This window comes from Peromyscus maniculatus, chromosome 3 (genome assembly GCF_049852395.1).
Source record: "Peromyscus maniculatus bairdii isolate BWxNUB_F1_BW_parent chromosome 3, HU_Pman_BW_mat_3.1, whole genome shotgun sequence".
Taxonomy (NCBI): domain Eukaryota; kingdom Metazoa; phylum Chordata; class Mammalia; order Rodentia; family Cricetidae; genus Peromyscus; species Peromyscus maniculatus.
In genome coordinates this window covers 78,968,173-78,991,402 of record NC_134854.1, presented here as the reverse complement: position 1 = coordinate 78,991,402, position 23,230 = coordinate 78,968,173, and the positions used below count along the sequence as shown (strand labels likewise).

The 23,230-nt window shown below is 38.0% G+C and overlaps 1 protein-coding gene and 1 long non-coding RNA gene across 4 annotated transcripts in view; one reads left to right on the top strand and one right to left on the bottom strand.

Moving 5' to 3' along the window:
• Itprid1 (ITPR interacting domain containing 1) overlaps positions 1-23,230 on the bottom strand; it is a 144,733-nt gene that overhangs the window by 52,708 nt on the left and 68,795 nt on the right. The window lies entirely within an intron of this gene.
• On the top strand, positions 356-3,602 carry LOC143272160 (uncharacterized). Its single transcript, XR_013049599.1, has 2 exons — positions 356-735; positions 2,693-3,602. It is a non-coding gene; the product is annotated as an uncharacterized LOC143272160 (long non-coding RNA).

The following is a 23,230-nucleotide window of genomic DNA, read 5'->3' as shown; positions in this document are numbered from 1 at the left end:
ATGTTGATACAAATGTAAACTATTTTTATATTCCTGTTTAAGATAATTTGTATATTGATACAAATACAGAACTATATTTGTTATAATGTACATATATTTCTACTCTTATTTGAAATATTTGTATATTGATACAAATGTAAATTTATATCTGTCATACTGTATGTATGTTCTACTTTTGTTTAGCATATTCTGTATATTGATATATATTTAAGATTATTGTCTTATTGCATATCACACTATACATTCCTGCCTCTGTTATTAATATCTTGTGTATTGTCATAATTTTGAAGTCATCATCCTTTACCATATATTTGCTTATAGACTTGTTTACATGAAGCCTTAGTTCTTAGGTTATTTTGGTAGATAAGACTTATAGATTTATAGTCACCTATGCTTGTCATCTCTATAGTTACGTTAGTTAGGTTATCCAGATTTATAGATACATAGGTCGGATGGACAGGTAATCTTCAAGCACTTCATAGACCTCAGGAATATGGAACTTAAATAACTTAGAATTCTGTTGACATGAGACACAATTGCTCCTGGCAGCACCAATTTAATCCCGAGAGAATGCTGGGCTTCTAAGATATTTCCAGTTGGAAGTTTGTCTTCTTGGCACAAAATGGCCTATTGGGCAAAGAACTGCCCTTGCCTTGACTGCTGACAATATGAGTGCTATCCTTCTGGACAAGTGGGACCCAAGGAAAAGTGACTTCTGAACTCTGCCAAGACAGGGTAAGATGGTCTTTCAGAATTCCTGCTTCTGAAAATCATCTGTCAGATACTCTAGGCCTGTAGCCAATTTGAATGCACCAACAATGCTGAGAAACATTAGGTGACTGTCCAGGCTGCCAGCTGTCTCTGTCTACTCTTGCAAGGTTCCTAAAAGTTGCTGGCATCTATCTTCCATTTCTCAGGTACCATTATGTTCCTTCTCAGGTCTTTGATGGGATTGAAGACTAGCAGTTATAGTTATAACTTAGTGTGTGTGTGTATGTATATATATATATATATATATATATATACACACACACACTTATATATGTATATATATTTTATTAGATAGAACATATTAAGTATTAGATTCAGGTTCTTTAGGATAGGACACCTTTTGGAATGATCTTTGTAACATGCCATTTACCTACACTCTAGACTTCTCTGGATTTTAGTATGTTTCTTGCTTCATATTGTTTGCATTGGTTGTAGTTCCATCTTATCTAGGTCATTAACCCTCTTTACTCCTAGACAATATTTGATAACCTTTCCTTGTATATAGTCTTGTATTAGGTTAGAATCTTCTTATTTAAACAAAAAGGGGAGATGTAGTGGGTAGTGATTCCAACCTTGATCTGGAAGTTCCAACCCCCATTGAGGCTTCAGTAACTGTCATGCCTACAAGGCGGGGCCAAGAGAGGAACTTGAAGACCTGAGGTCTGAATGCTCCATCTCTCTTGTTTCCTGGACTCTGGATGTAGGAGTTAGACTGAGCAGAGTTCTCCAGAGAACACCACCGGACTGCACTGAATCTTTCCTAGACCCTGCAACCTACCTATCCCTTCATTTGTAAGTTACGCCACTAAATAAATCTCCCTTTTAACTATGTGGAGTGTCCTTAATAATTTCACCAATAGTTGTCCTTATACCTACAGATAAATATAGTCTTGCCTTCATCAAGGAAACTTCTCTTTGCAACAGAAACCATTATAGAAAACCATAACAGAAAATGCAGTTATGGATCCCAGTCCCATTGGATACATGTGCAAAATAATTCCTGTACCTAAGATTCAGGGAACATTGTGGAAGATGGGGTGAAAAGATTGTGAAAGCCAGAGAATAAGAGGTTTGCTCTAAGACTGTGTCTGAGGTAAACTCACAAAGTCTCACCAACATGACTGCCTAAACATGAGCTGAAAAAGGACAACAATAGGCATGCTAATGTAGATAGAGGAAACCCTAGGAAGCCTCAACCCTACAAAAAGAACTACAGGCCACTAAGGAGTGCTGAGAGCAAGGCAAACCATCTTTTTCAGAGAAGAGCACACTAATTTGTTGTCCAATACCAAATGGTCATCCCTGAAAATATATGCAGGATATATATATATATATATATATGTGTGTGTGTGTGTGTGTGTATACATATATACATGTAACAACAATTAATAAAAAAATGGCCATGAATTTGAAAGTGAATAAGGATGGGAATATGAGAGAGCTTGAAGGGAGAAAAGAGGAAGGGAGAAATGATGTAATTATATTATAGTCTCAAAAATAAAATGAAAAATTACGAAAAGGAAAGCTAGAATGACAGCTTACTGCTATCACACTTGTCTAAGGTGTGCAAGTCTTTGGGTTTCATTTCCAGCATCACAATACCAAATCCAAAACAGTTTAACTGTGATGGTGGTGCATGTGTAAATACCAGTGTAGGCAGAAAGTCCTCAAGTGTAGCCACACCTGGGCTACAATGAGAATTTCAGAACAGGATTCATTAGATAGTGAAACCTTATCAAAAACAAAAGAATGATTTTCAAACTAGGTTTTTAAAACTGATTTCAAGACAGTGAGAAGGGAAGACCAAATTAAATGCATGGCATGTGGAATGAAGGGAAACAATGGAGATTACAGCAGAGATAAACTAAATAGATGAGGAAAAGATGAGAAAGAATAAAAGAAACTTGTTTCTTTTCAACAGGAAGAAAACTTACTTTATATTGATTCAACGAGTGAAAAGGAAATTTTCAATTAATAACTTGAAAACTAAAAGAAGGAATAATCATCAATCTTTCAGAAGAAATGAAGAGTACAGGAAATACTGAAAACAAACTTGATTTTTAGATGAAATGTCTGAATTCCTAGAAAGATGTAAGACACTGAAAAGCAGTCTTGGGAAACTAAAGACAGATACTTCTTAGTAATTAACTAATAACTTAAAACATTTCACAAAGGAAAGTTCATGACTATTTGACTTTGGTGATAAATTCTACCAAATGTTTAGAAGAATATTAATAATTTGATATTATAGCTAAAGCACTGATAACAATTGATTTACTCATAATTCTTCAACAAAACACAAGGGGAGAAGGCATCTGTAACAAACCTCTGAGATATATAACTTACAAGGAAAAGAGTTTATTTTGCCTCATAAATGTAGAGGTCCCATTGTTTTGGTGATATGGAGAGGAACTAGTGGCCATTTTGGGGGAGCAAAATTGCTCATCTCATGATTGTGGAGCAATCATGTGGCTAGTTTCTTTGGTCTGCTTGTGTAGACTTAGAAACAATAAGGAAACAGACCTCTGAGTATGTCTATAACATTGTTTCCAAGAAACATTGATGAGGAGGACAAACCCACTGTAAATGCTTGTGGTGCCTCCCATGGGCTGGATCGGAGACTGAATAAAAAGGAGAACACAAGTCAAGCATCCATCATTCATCTGTTTCCTAGCTGTGGCTGCAATGTGACTAGCTTCATCCAGCCCCTGCCTCCATGCCTTCTCTGCAATGACTGAATGGCCCCTCCAGCTGTGAGCAGAAAAACACCTTTCCTCCCTTGGGCTGCCCTTGTCAGGTGTTCTGCCAATAGCAATAAGAAAAGTAACTAATGCAGTTGTGGAATATTATTCTAACTCTACAAAGATATGTTACGTTTGTTTATGCTGCAGAATATTACTTTAACTGTGTAAAGGTATGTTACATCTGTTTCACCTTGCCTGCCTAAAGCACCTGATTGGTCTGATAAAAAACTGAATGACCAATAGCTAGGCAGGAGAGAGATAGGCAGAAAGAAAGTGGGCAGAGAGAATAAACAGGAGGAGAAAGCTATGCTCGAGAGAAGGAGGAGAGAACTAGAGAAAAAGAGAGGGACACACCTTGGACCAGAAGCCAGGCAGCAGCCAGCCAGACATGGAGACAGCAGAAAAGTAAGATATACAGAAAGAAAAAGAAAGGGAGGAAGGAAGGAAGGAAGGAAGGAAGGAAGGAAGGAAGGAAGGAAGGAAGAAAGAAAGAAAGAAAGAAAGAAAGAAAGAAAGAAAGAAAGAAAGAAAGAAAGGAAGAAAGGAAGAAAGGAAGAAAGGTAGGCAAACAGTCCCAAAGACAAAGAGATACAGATTAAAATAAGAGCTAAGCTAAGACCAAGCATTCAAAACTAATAATAAGTCTCCGAGTCATGATTTGGGAGCTGGTTGGTGGTCCCCCAAAAACGAAGGCCTGCTATATAATGGTGCCCTATCATCTCCTTCACAGCCATTCTCCAATGACCATGAATTGTACCCACTAGGTCTACCCTTCAACATTTCTGCCATCTCCCCAAAGTACCACACTGGGAACCAGTCTTTGCTGTATGGACGTTTGGGTCATTCCATATCCAAAACTTTACTGATTCAACTTAAATATGTGTTGGGTGCTAAATCTGGACAAAGATGTCACCAGAGGACTATGCATACAGATGAAAAGGCAGCAACAAAATATTCATACTAACTCACTAACATGAACACAGAAATGCATGTATACTAGATTATGCTCTACAACCATATGAGAGTTATCTCAGGAATGCAAGCATATTTTTACATCAGAAAATACTCTCAAATAATATTCAGTAAATGAAATATAAAAACGTGTTTATGGCAACTTCAAACAATATAAAGAAAGCATTTGACAAAACATAATATTCTTTAATGATAAAAAACACTCAACAAATTATAAATAGAGCTGATTTTACCTGAAAAAGGGGGCTCTATAAAAAGAATATAGTACACATTGCACTTAATACTAAGAGAGTAGATGCTTGCTTCCAAAGATTAACAAAGCAAGGCATTCATTCTTTCCATTTCTGTTTCTAGGAAAATCCAGCAAGAAAAATAAATAAATAAATACAGGATGAATGTAAAGAATTAACATTAGATTTGCAGGTGACATGATCATATATGAATATATTCTATATACATTAAATACACATATGTTCTATATAATCCTATAATACACCACATCTAGAATTTCATTGTACTGATGTCTCATGATTTGAGGAAGTTTTTATTCATTGATCATCTATTTGTATAAACAATTCATAGAACTGATCTCAGGCTGCTTCCATATTTTTAATTTTATTTGTCTTTTTTATCATTGAATAAAATCAAAGAATCCTGGGAGTTCTTTACATATTTTATAATGTCTGTATTCTGTATACATTATATCTGTATATAAGATCTACACATGTGTATCATATATACACATAATATATGTACTCATTTTATAATTGTATGTACATATATAGAAATATTCTAATTCTGATAATTTCACTAAATATATATGTATATATGTATATATGTATTTCTATATATATACATGTAATTCTGGTAATTCCACTAAAAACTATCCAAGTAAAGAATGAGTTTGGTAAAGTTGCAGGATATAAAATCAGTATAAAAATTCAATTCTATTTCTGTATATAGCAGGAGCAGTTTCAACTCAACGTTAAGAAAATCATTCCATTTTTATAACAACAAAAAGAACAAAATATTTCGAAATAAATTTAAGCAAAGAGCTGCAAGTCTTCAAAATGGGAAGTTCCAACATACTGTTGGAGTTAAAGATAACCAGATAAATGAAATATGTCCATATTATTATGGCAGAAATATTATTATTAATAGTGTCCAACTTGATATTAAAATGAAGTTAGTCCAATTTCCATCTAAACTCCAAATCCTCTTGTGAGGAAATCAAAAAGATGACTCTAAATTTCTCTTGGAAATTCAAAGACAATATTGAAAAAAATGAAGGTGAAAAGCCCATATTTCCTTTTCTAAAATCCACGGCAAAGCTACAGTACAAGACAGGCTAGCTCTGGCACAAGGACATAGAGACCAATGGGATAGAATGGAGTAACTCAACAGAAACATACCCACACAGTTAGAGTTTATTCAACAAAAGTACTAAGGTAATTTAATTCCTAAAGAGTAGAATTACAGACAAATGCTGCTTTGTGGCATCCAAATAGCCACAATTAGAACAATAAAGTTGAGCCTTTTAATTGATACCAACCACAAGAATTAACTCATGTTGAATATGGGCAATTTTCTAATGTCTCATATCCTGTACTACAATCCTATATAATCCTATATAGGATTATAGGACAAATCACCATAAATTTTACTATGCAATGATGTCTTAGTTATGAAGCCAAAGGAAAAACTGAAAAGAGAAACTCAGACATATAGGACTTCTCAATTTAAAACTGAATTTCAGATGGGATTATCAGCAACACAAGCAGACAATCCATGAAATGGGAGACAATATTTTAAAAGAATATATGATATATGCAATAAGGGACTAACATTGAAAATATATGAAAAGCTCTCAGGACTCAACAACAGCCAAACTCTCAAACTCCAAATTAAAAGCAGGGTTTGAAATCTGAAATTTCTCCAAATCTGTTATACAAATACTTGACAAGCACATGAAAAGTCAATATTATTCATCATGAGGGAAATAAAATTCAGAACCACAATAAGGTACCATTAGTAGTGTATCTAAGATACTAAGCCAGATAATAGAAACTGGGTGGAAAGATCAATAGGTAAGAGTGCTTGTCGTGCATACATAAAGACCTGGTTTTAGGTCCCTGCACCCACATAAAATACCTGGTGTGGCAGTGCATACTGGTGACCAGGTGCTGTAGGGGGCAGAGACATAATCATTGGGTCACTCTAACCTCCAGATAACTTTGGGTTTGGTAAGAGACTACATCTCAAGGAATAAGACAGAGATTGATAAAGCACAAAATCCGATGTCTTCCTTTGGCTTCTGCACCCTTAAGTATAGACATGACCAATGCCCCCAAACATGTGGTCCTATACTACATATATGACACTCACACACCATACAATAGCATAAAATAAAAAGACAGATAGTAATAAATACTGACAGTAATTATGGAAACTGGAACTTCTTTGCTGAAGGAATTAGGAAATGATTTAGATGCTTTTTGAAACATTTTGACAAGTCCTCACAATGTTAAACAGCGAATTAACTACCACATGCCCCGAACTCCACTCCTAGGTATGAACTTAAGATAAATATAAGCCTATGTATATACAAAACCTTAAACATGAATATTAATAGCAGCATTCATAATAACCCTTATTCAGAAGCTGTCAGTGTAAGTTAATCTTAATTATCAACTTGATTAGATAGGGAAACTCCTGGATGATTAGCAGAGCTCATTCTAAGCATGTCTACAAGGGCACTTGCCAGACATAATTATACCTTGAGGGCATCTAATAAATGGTTTATCTACTGATGGGTTAAAATTTGACTGTACTATTGTGAGTTGATGGACTGTGGATAGTGACATGGCCCTGGTGTCTTGTCCTGACTCATACTTCCTGTATGCCTAACCTGAGCTACTCTGCTGACTCTTCCCAAACAGTAACAGACTGAAACCACTGAGACTCTGAACAAAGTAAACCCTTAATCCTTCCTGTAAGTTGTGGCTGCTGCCATAACAACAAAATCTACTAACGCATCAACTTAACATCTATTAGCTGATGATAATCAAGTAAATTGTAACTACCCACAAGATAGACTACTATTTGGAGGCAGCAAAGGATCTTTTTCTGGTAGAGGATAAATCATGGATGAATCTCAACATTAGGATAAATGAATGGAGTCATTCAAAAAAGATCTCATTTTATATCATTCCATTCACAAAATATTTGCGAACAGTGTAGGGATACAATATTGATAGTCATAGTCTGGGAAGAGTGGATATCAGAAATGAAAAAAAAAATGACTAATGATGGTTCTAAGATTCAATTATGGGGTGATGAAAATAATCTACAATTAGTAGTGACAGTTAGACATGAAGGGTCAGTTTATGGCATATAAATTACATCTCAATACAGTTGTCATAAAATGACTGAATTAAAGAATGAAAACAAACATGTAAGAGAAGGAGATAATACTTTGTTTTAAGAGCTGGAAAACATATGAAAAATGTTAGCTTACTTCCCAGAGGAAAATGAATTCTAAAACAACAAAACAAGAATGAGCTCCCTAAATATATTAGAACCATCAAATGGTACAGGAAACCTTGGTAGCAATGTCTTTCATAATTGGAAGTAAAGGAAGGTATGAAGAAAAGTTGATTCAGTAAGAGCTGTTTGGGGAGAAGTTAGATTGTAGATTGTCTTCCTTCCAAGCTTATAATGTTGAATGGCTATTTACCTCCAACCCAGCCAAATGATGGAAGTTTATTTATTGGATCTGGGAAAAACAGAGGATCCAATGACCTTAACTTGGTGTTGTGCCCATTGTACTGCAAACATGCACACACTGAGTTCTGAAAGCCAAAAATCTCTAAGCTGCCTTGACTAGCTTCCCAGATCACTAAATGACTGAATGTTACTCTAGGCAGGAGATTAGAAGAATAGTCTCCGAGGAATATAAGTAGTTCAAGATAAATGATCTAAATATATCACACATGGGTTGCATTTAGTGTTATCTACTCTAGGCCAATCTGCATTTAAACAAGTTCAACAAACTCTTTACATATTCAGAATTCTTGTATATATAATATATGAATATATATTCTTATATATACACTATATTCTTACATATAATGATATAATTAATATAATATAATTTATAACTTGAGGTCATACATTTGTGACTGAAATGGACCCTAAACATACCCCACTCAGTGGATGAAAATAGGTCCACTGTGAAATTTTAGAGCAATAGAGATAAGAATATCGACATTAGAATTCTCAGTGGCCAAATATTGGAGTGAGAGAACAGTGGGACAAAGTCTTCAGAACACTGGATGGATTTCTGTGAACCCAGAATTCATACTGAGCCAGGATGCCAATTAAGTACAAAGAACATATGAAAACATTTTCAGATACCCAAGTTATCAAAAAAAAAATCTTCCAGTTCTGTGTAGTGCTTAGAAAACTACTAGAGATAGTCCTCCATCAACATGAGGAGGTCATCAACCAAACTAGAAAAGTTGGGGCCAAGAGAGATGATTCAGCCAGTGAAGCACTTGCCATACAAGTGTGAGGACCTGAGTCTTGATTCCCAGCACCCATGTGAAAAGCTAGGTGAAATGGTATGAGGCAGGAGGATCCTCAGGGCCTCGCTAGCCAGTATGTCTAGCCAAATCAGTGAACTGCAGGTTCAGTGAGAGACCCTGTCTTAAAACAATAACATGGAGAGTGATTGAGGAAGACACTCAGTCATCATTAACCTCTAGCCTCTGTGTGTATATGCACTCATATCTGTGCGCACGCGCGCACATACACACACACATTCACAAACACATCAACATGTACATATCACAAACATGCACATGCATATATATTCATGTGCACACAAAGAACATATAAATGTATATATATATCACATGCACACATGCATACATACACATGCAGATACTCATTTGCACACAAAAGGATATATATAAACATGTATATGCCAAATACATATATAGGCACATATACATCTATACACACATGAACACATATACATACATGAAAGAGAAAAGTTCTAAGGAACAAGCTCCCAGCTGAATTCAATTCAAAGGAATCTCCAACTGGGTAATGCTAACAAATCCTAAAATTACAGCCTTGAATGAGGAAATGAAAGCAACCTGTGGGCAGTAGGAAAGGCACATTAAGGACCAAACTTTGTAATGGAATTCTGCATCTTTCAAGTCTAATGAAATTGTTGGAGTATAGTCTCTTTAAGTAAATGAGGACAATACCTAAAGAAAAATGAAGACAGGAGTTGTAGGAGAGAAATAATCAACCTAATAAAGAGCAAGGCCAATATAAGGATGAGATCTCCAGTGCAGGCTTAGAGTGTTCCCATTCAGTGATGTAACAGAGAGGAAATTACCAAAGATGAATAACATGACTTTTAATTGAAACTACCAGTTCATCAGCCTATGCGTCATGTAAAAGTTTACCTTCTGCAAAAATATATTGAGAGTATATTAGAAGGTATAAAAATAGTTGACAATATGCACCAAGGAAAACAATGACAAGGAAACAATTAAAGCATTGGCAGTCCGTCAAATCAGTTTGCCAGTCATTGCCCTGGGAACCTCCTCCAAATGGCTCACAAGAATTGTCTTTACACATATCTTTGTTTCCTTTCTCAGCCTCTTCTTGTAAACTTTCAGATGCCTCTTTAGTTTCCATACTGAAAACTCTCATTGATACCATTTGATTTTAATGTGAAAATATTTGTCTGATGGGTAAAATTTTATTTCTTCTAATCTTAAACTCTTTTACTTGCTTTCCATTTCAAGCCAGAATAACAGGAATTTATGGTCCTGGTTGACATGATCTTTGTGGAGTTTTATTACATGCTTTTGTTTTGTTTAAGTCTCTGATGCAGAACCATGAAGAATCTCGTGTGTGTGTGTGTATGTGTGTGTGTGTGTGTGTGTGTGTGTGTGTGTGCGCGCGCGCGCGCGCATTTCCTCTCTTTCCTTTCTCCCTGTCTTTCATCTCTGCATTTATTATACATTAAGGTTTAACTTTATTGGAGATTTTTCTATGGAAAAAATATGGCCTCTGAGAAATCTCTGCTGGGCCTGTTTATCCACTGAACACACAACTATTGAACTTCTAGTCTGTGTCAGATCCCAGACAGTGTGGAATTTCTTGGCTAATGCATGGCAATATCTTTGGACATCTACAAAATGATAAGTTTTTCCATTTTATAGTTAATAAAGATCAAATATTAGGCTTTAAGTAGTAATATTCTCAGGAGCAGAAATTTGTACTATCAATACAGTAAGAATTATAATGATAAAAATGTGAAATGCCTTGTAGATTGACTCTACACATGTTAAATGTTAATGAAAATAGAAAATCTATAATGTCCATATTTTATTAAAAACAATTTTACAATCTAATTGATTAGTGTATCCATCTGTGGCCGTGATTAAACCCATGAGATGGTCATGCAGGAGAGCAAACTGCACATGTTGAAAGAAATAGATGATGTTAGACATCACCACTGAGGTCTGTGTGAGCACCAGAAGATGACTGAGTTGGCAGTAGAAGAAACCAATCAAGCTCTCAGCTGCATTGGCTGAGACCCTTTCCAACTCCCTTCCCCCTAAAAGACCAGCCTTATCTCTGGCTTCAGCTTTCCCAGAGAAGGCTAGGAGAGGAAATGTCAACTTTCTCTAAGGCCAGAGCAGCCAGAATAAGATGATCACTTACAGAAGGAGGAACCCCAGTATCTAAAACAGTTTTCTGGTATCACTTCCTATGATATTGAGGTGCCTTATTAGGCATCGGCTATGAGAGTCTCATGTCATGAGGAAAGATGATGTCTGCTACACAGCCAAGACCTAGGATCTCCATTACAACGACACCTGAAAGGGTGGTGGGAACCTGTGCATGTCCCCTTGTTCCCCTCAAAGCCCTTCCTTGATCATTGCCTTGACTTCATGCTATCTGGGACTTCTGGCCAATCACGAGCTTCATAGTTAATGGTATAGGTTTGCTGATGCACTGCTCACTTTTTCCTTTTGGCACCAAATCTACCTCATTCCACTTTCTCTTTAGGAGTTCCTAGCAATCAGCCAGACCTTGGTCACAACCTCCTTTCTTTCTGAAATGATCTCTCTAAGCTAAAAAAAAAAAAAAATGTGTAAGAGATGTATTTTCTAGCTCTCTTCCAAATCAGTCCCCAACTAAAACAAAGCTTGCTGGTTTCTGGTTCGACTTGATGTAAAGCTACATTGTGAAAAAACTCACTGATGCCTCTTGTTAAGCATCAAGCTTAGCATGTGGGAAGTAGAGCTAAGCATGCTTGCCTTCACAGTCACACCTAGCAGAGCTTCAGCTATGGTGTGGCTTAGAGTTGTTATTACTATCATAATTAATGTTATACATGATATAACATGCAAGTTGTGAAGGATTATACTGTATTAACTAAAGTTGACCCCTAGTTAGATAAGACATTTTTGGTTGCTTTCCTTCTTGGAGTGTAACATCTCAACCACAGTAATATGAATTGGTCTCCATATCCCTTCAGTTATATTTTCTCTATCCATAAGTCCAGTTCTATTTACATTTTTCCTTTAGGGTACTATTTGAATAATCTAGGGGTTTTTTTTGGGGGGGGAGGGTGACTAGGTAAACAAATAAGTTCTGATGAGAATGTCACAAAGTTTATGAGATGAATCAATGAAATCACAGCTCATTTGCTTTTTAGCTGGGTGACCCTGATCCAGTTCTGCTGAGCTTTGATATCCTCCTCTGTAAAACAGAATAAACTTTATTTACTCTCATGATCGTTTTGAGGATGAGTTAAAAATATAGTTGTGGTTATAGCTCAGTAGTAGAGCATGAACCAAGCATTCCTGGGATCCTAGGTTCAGTTCCCCATCCTCCCAAAGGAATAAACAACTAGAAGGCACTATAGACTAGAAGTTGTACTGACTATATCTTGGTGCTGGGGAGTTGGCTCAGCAGTCACAGTGCTTGCTGTTAATGTGTGAGAACCTGAATCTTGGCCCCCAGCACCCACATAAAATCCGACTTACACATCTGTGCTAGTGCTAGTGAGGGGCGGACATATCCTAACAAGTGGACCTTCCTAGCCATACAACCTAATCAAAGTAATGATGTGAGCTTCAAGTTCATGAGAGACCTTGCCTCAAAAATCAGGGTGAAGAGCAATAGAAGACACCTGTGGGACACCTCTATTCACAGGGGCATGTAAGGATGGACATACACACATAGTTTTTCTCACTGCCTAGCACACAGAATGCTCGATAGTATTTTTTAAAAGATTTATTTTATTCTTTGTAATTACCTATGTAAAGGTGTGCGGATAGGTATACACAAATGCAGGTGCCTGCAGAGACTAAAGATGCCGGGGCCCCTAGGAGCTGGAGTGATAGCAGTTGTGAGCCACCTGACATGGGAAGTGAGCTGGGTCTTCTGGAAGAGCAGTATGTGATCTTAACCACTGAGGTGTCTCTCCAATTCTCACCAGTTTTCTTTTCCCCCTCCATTTCCTATAAACTCCATGTTAACCCCTTTGTAGATCGAATGACAACTCTTAACTGAGAGAGAGCCAGTAAGATACATGCTAAGTGTTCTTAGAGATGTAATGATAGAGTTTGGAACACATGCTTTGTGTACAGCTCATTTTAAGAAGCAAAATGAGTTAAGACTTTTCATGGAGGAATAGATGTACCTTGTGGAAGATCCCTGAAGGCATATCCCTGGGAAACAACTTGTGGCAGAGATGGTAGAAGAAACAATAGCTGAGCAGAGACCTTGAAGGACACATGACCTTTTTGACCTTTGCAAAAGTAGATCAGAAGTGGATCCCATGAAAAAGGAACAGCACAGCCTCAGAGACCCAACAGTAGGACATGGGGAAAGGAAGTGGGTATTTAGTAACCTCAAAAACACAGAGAGGGCAGGTGAAGAGAAAGAAGGACTATAGGATGGGCTGAGATTAGAATTAGAAAGATCTTTCATTCAGTCCTAAGGAGGTTCACATTCATTATGTAGATGGCTTAGAGCCATTCATCATCATCAGGGAAGTAAAAGCCTCTGAACAAGAGTAAAGTGTCTTATCTACAGAACTTAGCATTAGACAATTGCCCTTTTCACTCCAAGGTGGGTAATACTTATGCTATCTGAACACACTCAGTCAATTAAGAATACTGACTGCCGGCTGCAAAATATCCCCATCCTGCCAAAATGTCTGTGGAGTGGGTGGGGAGGGGGAAGAAGGTGTGATAATTAAAAGAATTGTTACTTGCGATGTCACAGGAGCCGATGTGTTAACTCCACATGCTGGGAAGCTAGAATGCTCCCAGCTGCCATGGGGAGGGAGGATTTTGATCCCTGGCACCACTCATTGGGACAAGATGAATCACAAATGTGTTAATAGTGAGGTTCCATGTCATAACGTGCCAGATGGAGGTGGTTACATCTCTGATTGATTGCCTCCTGGCCAAGACAGGGGTTTTCCAGAAGGCGAATGTCTCCAAATTGGCATCCAAGCTCTAGGGATCAGCAGGTCTTTATTATGGTCAACAAGGACCTGACATTCTCTACTTTATGAAGTGTGGCTGCCCCCAAGACATGGGCAGCCAGAACCAGTATCTGGATAAAGAAAGATGTGTTGAAGGTGTGATTGACAACAGAAACAGGTTTGGGCTGGGCAGTGCTTGTGTGGTTAAGTGTGGTTGTTAGCCAATCTGGATGTATTGAAAATGAGAGGATGTGGATGGGGGTGGGGTGAGAAGAGGCAGTACATGTTCTACTTATAAACAAAATAAATTAGAGGGAGAGAGAGGGGGGAGGGAGGGAAGGAGAGAGAGGGGGAGGGAGGGAGGGAGGGAGGGAGGGAGAGAGAGAGAGAGAGAGAGAGAGAGAGAGAGAGAGAGAGAGAGAGAGAGAGAGAGAGAGAGATGTTTCCAAGTCTGAGACCCCAAATCCCCACAGCAGATGAGCATGGATGCCAGGCAGAGACCGAGGGGCAGAAACAGAGCAAAGGACAGCGAGATGACCTTCCTGTCTGTTCCCTTGCATGCACTCTGAGCATGACCACCCAGCCCTTTGTTGTTGCTGCTCCCCCCCAACCCCCCCACCCCCGTGCAAGCTTCCAACTATGAACAGCCAACTACAAGGGCAATAACAGTGGCATCCTACTGGGAAGGAAGGCAGCCTCTCACAGTCTCCTGAGCAGGCGCTGGGTCCTAATACAGGACAGAGAATAAAGCTTCATTACAGAACAATGGAGTTAGCTGCCAGAGCCTACAGATTTGAATAAACAACAAATAAGCAACATCTGCTCCAGCATATGTGTATGGTAAAAAAAAAAGTCACAAAATAAAAGAATTTGTAAATGCCAAAAGCAACACTAAACTGCCAGGGCTACTGTAGAGTGAATTTTTAATTGCACATGCAAAGAGGCAGGCTGTGGGTATTAGTCTCACATATGTCTTCTTGCTGCCAACCTGGGAGTATAGATGAATTTAATTAAATAAGGATTATCCCTTCTCCCCAGTACAATTACTTATTTATAACAATGATAAAATTGCCTAATAAAATTGTAATATTTTTTAAAACAAGGATAGAAAATACCCAGCTTTCTGTAAAGTTGTTCAGGGCTATTTGGGCTTGAGTATGTCTTTAAAATTAAGTCCTTGCCTACTGCCAAGGAACAGGGAAAAAAAGAAAGAAAGAAAAGAAAACCACCACCACCAAAATGCAGGCAGCATCTCATCATAAAGCTCGTCACATAGAAACAGACAGAAACCACATTATGGAGAAATATAAAGATGACAGAGAATAACATGGGAATTTGCTTCCACAGGGTGTGCAGAAAATTAAGCAATTGGACTCGTATTGAGTCCAGACAACTGAGCCGAGGGACTGGGCCCCTGAGACCTGCTCGCCATTAGTCTGCTTGTCCTAATCTGTCTTCTGAACAGGCAGTTCCTGCAGGTCAGTTTCCTTCATGTTGGGAAGATGTGCTGTTGCATGAGCATTCTCTACCTTCGAACACAGTATCTCTCAAATCAACCGAACAGAAAGAAAGAGGGCCATCCTGTTCCTCTCCTCAGCAGTAGTGCAGTCTGTCTACAACTCAACAATGCACATAACCAGGGAGGCCAGAGTTGCTGGTCTGTGTTTAAAGCTGCCATGGGCAAAAAGACTCACGTGTAGGATGCTATGGCAGAAAGCTCTGTCTTCTGCGGCATGGGAATCTCAGTTTATCTCTGAGTGACTTTCGTAGCTTTCTTGCACAAGGATTCAAGGTGAGCACTGAATGCCTCATCAGGAGCACTCTTTCCAAGCCCATCCACAAGACAACAGAATGTCACATGGCTGACTGGCCAGCTTCTGCGGTGTTTGGCTGTGTGGTGCCAGGCCCACCCTACTTCCCTCCTCTGCCATGGGGCCGGTGGTGAGTGAACTCACCTCAGAGGGTGCAAGCCTAACGCCTGAGAAGAGGCATGCAGTCTGTGGTTGTGCAAAACAACCCACAAGGAGAATTTCAAAGGACGCTTAAGAGGGTTCTCCAATCGACCCTCAGCTCTTTGCTATTCATGCATTCCTCTTTTTTTTCTGTAAAATTCAGTAATGATCTGTTTTCTGTTGATACTCACAAGTTCTATGAGAATAGGGTTGTCTTTCCTCTCATTTTGAATATAAGGAACTTGAGCATCCATGAATTGTGACATCTTCCAAGGAATCCTGTAATTAATCTCCATATATACTGAGGGGTGATTATATTGAAGTCCTTGCTATGAACTAACTAAAATACTAATAGTTTGAGAATATCCATTGTCTCCCACATAATACACATTGTCACAAAATTAAATCATTACTAGTGAATTACAATGGGAACTTCTGAGCCAGGGATGTAGGTGAGTGGTAGAGCCCTTGACAAGTAGGCATGAGGCCCTGGATACCCAGCACCACAGGTGAACAAATGTAGCATTAGGACTCACTCTTCAAGAAAAGATTTGAGGAGCCCAGATGTGACATGACCAGTGTTGGGGGCAGTGTGCATGAGCCAGGCACTGGGTTCCACCCTCAAGTGGGGCGGTTTAGCAGAAGAGAGAGAAACAGAAGCAAATAGAAACAGAAGCAAATATATCTCTCCAGGTGAGACCAATAGCTGTGCCATTTGCTCAGAGGGGAGGGGGAGAAGCAAGAATCCGGTAAGCTGACTGTGAGAAATGAGAACGGTGGATTGAATTAGTGCCTTAGCGCTTCTGAAGCAGCACCGGAAGACAGGCTAGAGGAAGACAGGAACAGAGACAGGAAGAACAGCCAATGTCTAGTGTTGAGTGATAACTGAAGAGAAGCCCAGCTCAGGGACAAGATATAAAGGAAATGTGTTCAAATGTATCTTCTCTAAATCTGAAGCAAAAGCACTACTAACAAACACTTAATAATTTATTCTTGCTAATTACACAAATATACTTAATTTTATACGCACTTATAGCTCACTTTTGTTGAATAATTGTTGGGTTTGTTTTGGACTAATTAGAAGACACAGACAAGAAAAAGAGAGAAAAGCCAGATGCCATTCTTCTATCAATGATCACCATTAACAGCACTGTAACTGTCTGTCTGTCTGCCTGGCCGTCTGTCCATCCGTCTGTCTATCTAGCTTTACATATCTACAGATTTGTCTATTTACTTACTCATTTATTTGCCCATCAACCATCTATTTTTATGAGAGAGGTTAAATATTTGCTGAAACTTAAATCTGTCCATTACACAATACAAAAGGAAGAAGGGAAAAAATGTACATCTGAAACCAATCACCATCAGACAAGTAGCAGACTGTTAACTACAGTTTATCTCACACCAAACGTTTACGTATGTTGAAGAAATGATACGTTTTACTTGAGACAGGATCTCTCTATGTAACCCTGGCTGTTCTGGAACTCAGTGTATACCAGGCTGACCTCACACTCACAGAGATTACCCTGCCTCTGCTCCCTGGGTACTAAGATTCAAGGCAGTAATATCACACCCAGCTATAGATGTATTTTTATGTATATGTGCATTTTTAATGTAATTGAGAGCGTTGTCTGTAGGAACAGACTTTGTAATGATATCTTAGGCTCTCAGCTATGGCTTTCACCAGTGCATCATGACAAAGCAAGCACTAGTAGCTTCATTCTCAGTGAAGTCTTCACAATACATTTTATGCTTCATTGTTTAAATAATTCTCTTAGATATCTAAGCTAGTTCTGATTTTTGCACCTTTTTAGTATTTTGAAGAGTAACATTTTGAAGAGTAACATTCTAGTGAGTGAGGCCCGCATGTAATCCCAGTTGAAAGGTTCTGATATAAATTGTCCAATGGGTTTCCTTGAGACAAATTACACGGGCACTTATAACTCCATTTAATTTAAATTTTATTTTTTGATTGCAATTGAGAAAAAAATTGCCCACTTACATATTCCTTCTGAAACCTTTGATTATTTTTTTTGTGAACTATTTGAAAATCTTCAGATATTAATACACATAAAGTACAGAAAAAAACAACAAACATTAGATTCTTATAGGCACCCAAAGGCTCTATCAAAATTTAACGTTTTGTAATCGCTACTTTTTTTTTTCAAAATTTCTGGAGATCAACCCCTAGGCATTGCACATTCTAGAGAAATGCTTTACCACTGAGATGTATCCATTTAAAAAGGAGAATGACAGGTATAGGAAAGCTGGATTAACTCTGTGATCTCACTTCCACCCCCTTTGCCTTTCTGCCACAGTTAAGCAGGGTCCTAAGTGGGTGTTCATGTTTCCCTTGCACATGTTTGTGTTTTTCTACTTTGTATATATTTATTGCAAAATGAATATATGGCTAAGGTTAACATATATTATATATGCACACTCGCACATTCTATTTGTGACACTTACCTGTGTGGAAAATTAACTTGTTTAATATCATTGCTGTGTATGAAGCTACTATACAATTAATTACAATACTGAATTTCCTAGTCTACAAATTATGTTGTCAATTTTAACTATGTATCCCATGAAATATAAATACTGTTAACACAATATCAATAATTAAAAGTTTATAATATGTAAAACAAAATTGTATATAAATTTGTGCATATACATCTATGTATATGAATGTATACAGAGGCACATAATTTATACATAAAAAAGTGATATAATGTGCAACACACATATACTTTCCTAGAATAAATGTCATAGCAATTATCTCTGGTTTTAATTACACTTGTGTTCCTCTATAATTTAAATAGATTTTGCGTGTTATATTATTTTTTTTCTATGTCAATGTTTGTTCCTCTCCACTTTTATACGTTTTGTCTTCTATTACATTGTTGTAAAACTATATTTCTCCTGTCACGAATTTAGTGCTTGAGTTTTACTTAGCAAATGATTTATCTCTGCTTTCTATGTTAGCAGTTTCATTTTTATCATTCTTTAGCATTTCTTTCTTTGTCTCTCTATGTGTGTAGTGCTTCTCTGTGGAGGTCAGAGGACAACTTGGAAGAGCTGGCTCTCTTCTTCCACCACCTGGGTGCTGGGATCGAACTCGGGTCATCAGGCTTGGCAGCAAGTACTCTTAACACCTTGCCATCAGAGGCCTGCCACTTATCTTTATTAATTTCTAACTTCAACATATGTTTAGACAAATGTTTTATTCTTGCTGAGTTCTAACTAGATAATGAAAACAATTCATATTGTCAATTTGCATCAAATTGCTGCTTTTTAAAATAACTCTACATTTTCATAAAATGTCTTCACCATTGACATATTATCAGAATTAATAGTTTCAACTTACACTACCAGCGATTTTATTTAGGATGGAGGACACAGCCCTTACAAGCTGTCTTTTTTTTTAAATTTGTTTTGTTTTTATGAGATTGGAAAGTGTTGAATTTAATACTCTACTGGATTTAATTTCTATGGAAAAGTGGCCTATACTTGTGTGTATCTAAGAAATTAATGAAATAGCGTGCATTCATAAATTGTTAGAAGATTTTTTAAAGTTCCAAGAATACTGTAACAGAATATTTATATAAACATTTTTATATTACGTGCATATAGTGAATTGTAATATCAGAATCGTGCCTCCTTCCTGGCTGTTTTTGTTTGATCTGTAGAAGCCAAAATACTAGAACTACTTTTTAAAAAATGTATGATATTTTAATTTAATATATATGCATGTTTTCCCTGAATCTATGTCTGTGTACGATGTGTGTGCAGTGCTCACAAATGCCATGAAAGGGTGTCATATCCCCTGGAAAAAGTTATGAGCAACCAGGTTGGTTCTGGGAATCAAACCTAGGTCCTCTGGAATAACAGCCAGTGCTTTTAACTGCTGAGCCATTTCTCCAGCCCCAAGATTGTAAATTTTAAATGAAGTTTATAATTTTGAATAACCTAAAATTTAGTATTTTGTTTTCAATATTTTCTTCTGCTTTAATCAAAGTATGCACTACTAGATTTTAATATTATAGGTCTTAATTAGTTTCTGTGTTTGTTTCTCTATTATCCCATGTCCAACTTTCACAGCTAAACTTTCATGATAGGTTTGCTGTAATAAAATGGAATTTAAACAAAGAGTAGTTGTATTTTTAGTCTCATGGTGTGTGTGTGTGTGTGTGTGTGTGTGTGTGTGTGTGTGTGTGTGTACATGTGCATATAGATACATATACATGTGTCTACATGTTAATGTACAGTGAAGGCCAGAGGTGGATGTTGTCATTTTGTGAAACAGAGTCTGTACTCACTGCTTTGTTTCAGCTTTATACCAACCTAGACGTATCTGGGAAGAAAGAACCTCAATGGTGCACTTGCCTCCATCAGACTGGCCTTTAGGCAAGTCAGTGGAGCATTTTCTTGACTGACGATTGATGTAGGAGAGCCCAGCTCCCTGAGGGTTGTACCACCCCTGGGCAAGTGGTCCTGAGTTGCCTAAGAAAACAGGTTGAGCAAATCATGAGCAGCAAGTCAATAAGCAGTATTCTTCCATGGTCTCTGCTTCAGTTCCTGCCAGGCTCCTGCTCTGAGTTCCTGCCTTGGTTTTTGATGATGGATGGTAACATGTAAGCCAAATAAACCCTTCCCCCTCCAAGTTGCTTTTGGTCATGTTCTTTATCACAGAAACAGAAAGCCAAAGTGGAGCAGAGTTGTAGTGGGATATTAGTTAAAGATGTGTTACATTCTTTTATGCTGTGGAGCATTTGTTTAATGATGCAAAGATGTGTTGCATTCTTTTATGTTGCATTTGTTTAACTCTGTAAAGCTGTGTTACTTTGCCTGCCTAAAACACCTGATTGATCTAATGAAGAGCTGAGTGGCCAATAGCTAGGCAGGAGAGGGATAGGTGAGGCTGCTAGGCAGAGAGAATAAATAGGAGGAGAAAAAGAAGAGAACAGAGAGGAGCAAGAAAAGGAGTGAATGATGCCAGGGGCCAGCTACCCAGCCACCCACCACTCAGCCACCCAGTCACCCAGCCAGCCAGCCAGCCAGCCAACCAGCCAGCCAGCCAGCCAACCAGCCACCTAAACACCTAGTCAGCCAAAGAATAAGAAGGGAAGAAAAGTATATAGAATCTCTACATAGAGAAAGGTAATAGAGAAAGGTAAAAGTTCAGAGGCAAAAGGTAGACAGGATAATTAGTTAAGAAAAACTGGCTAGAAACAAGCCAAGCTAAGGCCAGGTATTCATGAGTAAGATAACTCTCTGTATTTATTTGGGTACTATGTGGTGGACCCCCAAAGAAAACTACACAGAGTCTCTTACAACTGGAGTTCACAACTTTGCTAGGCTTGCTGACTAGTGTGGATTCACCACCTTTCCATCCCAGTCCACTATACCCAAGCTTTGTGTGTGGGTGTGGGGTATTTGAACTCAGGTTCTCATGCTTGTATGGCAAGTGTTTTATAACTGAGCTATCTCCTGGCCTCTCCCAAGTAACTCCATAGCATTCTTTCAAGAGTTAAACTGGAAGTGCACATCTTGTTGCTCTTCCTATTTAAGTTACTTCTTCCATACCCTATTCTAAGTGTTCTAGAATCCTCTTAGTAACATTTAATGAGAGGAGCAATAAAAAGAGCAGTCGCTAAGAGCTTTATATATATCAACTTGTTTACTCCTTCAGAGAACTTAGAGCTGGATCATCTTGCCAGTGCTCTTAAAGTTTTTCTTTAGAGACACAGAAGCACAAATGCTGGGTAAGTCATTTTCAAGCTGCCGCTGCTAGGGTGTGATGCTGGGCTTTACTTCCTGGGTTCACCTTTCCAAGTGTGCCTGCAGCTCTTTGAGCACTTTGTCCTTGAGGAGCGGGGTGTGCTTGCTGAGGTGTCCTAGCTTTGGAAATGATGTTATGTGGCCCTTTATATTGAAAGAATATGTCTGGTTTAAAATCATTGTCTCACATATTTCAGTTTTAATAATAGTATGTTGTGGGTTTTTTCAACTTGTCATTTAGAGTTACTAACAAGACACTTGATTTTCTTTGTATTTTTCTCTCTGGAAATTCATGGATTACCTTTGCCTTGCCGAATCCTTTAACTTCATACAATTTATTTTGTTATTTCGTATTCTAATTTTGCTGATATGCTTGGGCTTGGTAAACATTTTATTGCAATATTTATTTATTTTGCCCTAAGTATGATATACATATTTAAAAAATCAGATTCTACTAAAAGCCGATAGTCAGTGCTTCCACTTGGATTTTTGCCATTGAAGATGAGAGGGTTGGAACAGCAGAAGCTTGGAGTACTTGTCTCCCCTGTCCTTCTGTTGGGTGATATGCAGCTTAGCTGCCTCCTTCCACAGCTTTGAGCAAAAATGCACTCGTGGTTCCAGGTACAACTTCCTTCCTGACTGATCATCCTGACAGTGGCGGTGTCAGCATGATGCTTCTGCCTCTAGAATTTGCATCAATTATTATGGGTTCTATCAAATTGGCCAATAGTTTCATGGAAACTGCTCTTCAGTTACCCAATTTGAATACACCATCTGGTTTTTGTTTGTTTGTTTGTTTTATTTTGCTTTGAAATAAAGTCTTTCTTCTACTTTGTCTTTCAACTTTCCAAATCAAAATGTTCATTTCAGCCATCATTCCAATTTGTTATCATCCCATATTTGTCTCCCTGGTTGTCTATTAGTCAGTTCTCAAATCATAAAACCAATAGCTAGTATTTAGCTGGCTGTGTAAACACCACACACTGCAGTGATAATAGCTTAGTAGATGACATTACATTTTATCTATGCCAGTTGTTACCAAATATTAGAGACCATCAATTTAAAACCACTTAGAAAGAAATGACAAAGCCCTGTCAAACTAAGGCCTGTTATCAACTATAAGATATGCCTCAATTGCTGAGATGAAATCTGGGAAAATATGGTCAAATTCAATGACAGACCCTTCTCCTGTTCAATAGGTTTCTTTACCAGGAGTCACAATTTTTTCTGCACTGTGTTGGTGTTCCTCCATGGGAACTATCTCCTAACTGTAGAGAGTCATTTCAAAGGCAGACAGGCAGCACTCTGGAATACACACTCTGGAAAAGCAGGCTCTCCGGCATCACCAGTAATATCTCCTCACCCACTACCCTTGCTTTCTCTTAGTCTTTCTGCAACTTGTTCCTTACTTATAACCATGGTGAGCCAAAAGGCTGAGGGGCTGAGAAACTGGTTCCTACAATTTTTTTGTTGTAAAAAAA